Genomic DNA, 2866 nt, shown 5'->3' with positions numbered 1-2866 from the left:
GTGTGTATTCATATATATATATATATATTTGTGTATATATATACACCCCAGCTTCTTGATCCGGTTCCAGGATTTACCTGTTGTAAGTAGCACTGCCATAAACACAAGGGCTTATGTATCCTTCTGCATGAATGTTGTGTTCTTTGGGTGGATTCCCTAGGCGTGGAATTGCTGACTGGTACTGTAGCTCCAATTTTAGTAGGCTGTGGAATTGCAGGTTTGCATTTTAATCAAAGATGCGCCAGTGGGTGCAGGCCCGGAAAAGCGTGCCGATTTCTTCAGCAGCAGGTTGGGGTGCGGATTCTATCGTGTCACAGTCACTCCTCTGCCGTCACAGAAAGGCTCCGGGGCAAAGGCCTTTAAGAACGGTCTGGGCATCCTGGAGTCCCCGCTGTGTTTCTTTGGAGCTAAGTGCTGTGTGGTCCCCAGCCGCCCACACCGGCCGTCAGGAGGCAAAAGGCTCTCCAGGGTCTCATGTTTCGGGTTCGCGGCAGATAGCACAGCTTTCTTGCTGTAAGCGTGAGACGCAACTATTCGGAACTAAACCCGTGATCTCGTCTCACGTATTCTGAAGACTTACTCACCTAGAAGCGAATGTTCAGACTATCTTGCGGTCCTCCCCGGTGGTGCAGCGGGTTAGAGCACAGCACCGCAAGCCGGCCGCAGCCGCTCAAGTGCGAGTTCGATCCCCGGCCCCGGAGGTGACCTCCAGGGCGGCAGCCCCCTCCTGAATCCCCGCTGCTCCCCTCAGCAGTGTGCTTCTTCAGTCGGCCTGTGCTGTTCCCCACTCTGTCTCTGGGGAGTCCTCTCACCACCCCTGCACCTCCGGCCTGCACCCCAGTTCAGTAGCTGCACAAGCACACAAACTCACACTGAGGCAGGGAATGGGGCCAGGGAGAGCGCCTTCCCTGCCTGCCCGGTCCCTTCCTAAGAGCGCAGGAGGGCTGACGGCAGGGTAACGGGACCCAGGAACAGAGCTCAGCGCCACGGAACTCGCGCTTCCACAGCGACACTGCTCCCTCCAAATACACCAAACCAGGAAGACCCGGATGCCGCCCGCCCGCGGGTTCCACCTTCTCTTCTCTCCAAAGACAAGACGCATCATCCAAAGGCCAGAAATCTCCCGGCCCTCCAGCCTCCAACTGTTTCATCATCAGCGTTGGTTATTTTACTCCTCTGCAAATACCAACAAATGTGCATGCAGTTAGGCTGGTGGCGACAGGACCAGAGAAGGGGGACTCCGTGACGCGCCCAGGATCGAGCTCATGCTGCAGTGACTGCGTTAGCTTGCAGTGCTGAGTTCTAACTCGTTGCACCACCAAGGAGGGCCCCCTCTCTCTTTTTTAAAGATTTATTTATTTTATGCATGCAGAACTGGGCTACCGGCCAGAGGGGCGGGGCGGTGAGAGGCTTCACCAGAGACAGAGCAGGGAGCAGAACAGGCAGATGGATGAAGTCCACTGCTGAGGGAGCCGCAGGGAGACAGGAGGGGTCTGCTGTACCCTGGGGGTCACTCCCTGGCCGGGGGTCGAACTCACACTGAGGCGGCTGAAGCCAGCTTGCAGGGCTGCGTCCTCACCCCCGGTGTCTCATGCTAAGGACGGCTTAAAGTGGTATTTGCAAGCTCCTGAGCTCTCAACATGCGACCAACGTGGAAGTGACCGAGGTGCTGTTCTCACTCTGCCCGGCGCCTGGGGCCGCACAGAAACGCCACGCGCAGGTCACGTGAGCTGCTCCGCGGCGCCCACCAGTCCCCGGGGACAGTGGCAGCACAGCCCACCGTCAGCAGCGACCGTCCACACCGACACCCTTCGCGACTCTGGCTCAGTGTCACACACGCAAAGCGTCAAAGCCATCTGGCGTCGGAGCTTCAGAGCAACAAAAGCCCCCTGGCCCGACAGCCTGACCACTCTGCTCGCTCGAAACGCTTTTGCTGTTTCTGTCCCTCTCCAAGGAGGAACATGCAGAAGTAAACAAACAGAAATAACAGCAGCTGCGAGCCAGCATCCACGCATCCGGCGTGGGCGCTCACCGTGCTGGGCGCGAAAGCCCAGCTTCCCTCCCGCTCACTCAAAGAGAAAATGACGGGGCGAGACTCTCATTTCCATCCCCCCCCCCAGGCCACCTGGCCTGCTGGAAGCAGAGGGAGGCCCCAGTTCCAAGCCAGCTTAAGTGTGGCCCAGCACGCCCAGCAGGGTAGCAAGGGGTCCGCGGGGTCAGGCGGACAGGCCTGAAGGGGGAGACAGCAGGCCTGCCGGACGCCCTCCCTGCCGGACCGACCTCCCTGCCGGGGCACCCTCCCTGGAGACTGACCTCCCTGCCGGACGCCCGCCCTGCCAGACTGACCTCCCGACCGGACTGACGTTCCTGCCGGACTGACCTCACTGCCAGAACGCCCGCCCTGCCGGACGCCCTCCCTGCCGGGACGCCCTCTCCCGGACGCCCTCCCTGCCGGGACGCCCTCTCTCCCGGACGCCTGCCCTGCCAGGACACCCTCCCTGCCAGGACACCCTCCCTGCCGGGACGCCATCTCTCCCAGACGCCCGCCCTGCTGGGATGCCCTCTCTCCCGGACGCCCTCCCTGCCAGGACGCCCTCCCTGCCAGGACGCCCTCTCTCCCGGACGCCCTCCCTGCCAGGACGCCCTCTCTCCCGGACGCCCTCCCTGCCGGGACGCCCTCCCTGCCGGGACGCCCTCTCCTGGACGCCCTCTCCCGGACGCCCTCCCTCCCGGACACCCTCCCTGCCGGGACGCCCTCTCTCCCGGACGCCCTCCCTGCCAGGATGCCCTCTCTCCCGGATGCCCTCCCTGCCGGGACGCCCTCTCCTGGACGCCCTCCCTGCCGGGACGCCCTCTCCCGGACGCC

The 2866-nt window shown here is 62.1% G+C and overlaps 1 protein-coding gene across 1 annotated transcript in view; it reads right to left on the bottom strand.

Annotated features, from left to right (window-relative positions):
• Nucleotides 1–2866, bottom strand: part of PTPN14 (protein tyrosine phosphatase, non-receptor type 14) — a 71808-nt gene that overhangs the window by 67783 nt on the left and 1159 nt on the right. The window lies entirely within an intron of this gene.

The sequence above is a fragment of the Condylura cristata genome, unplaced genomic scaffold, assembly GCF_000260355.1.
Source record: "Condylura cristata isolate star-nosed mole 26May11 unplaced genomic scaffold, ConCri1.0 scaffold00050, whole genome shotgun sequence".
NCBI classification, from domain to species: Eukaryota; Metazoa; Chordata; class Mammalia; order Eulipotyphla; family Talpidae; genus Condylura; species Condylura cristata.
Note: the sequence above shows the minus strand (reverse complement) of the source record. Positions and strands in the feature narration are given on the sequence as shown.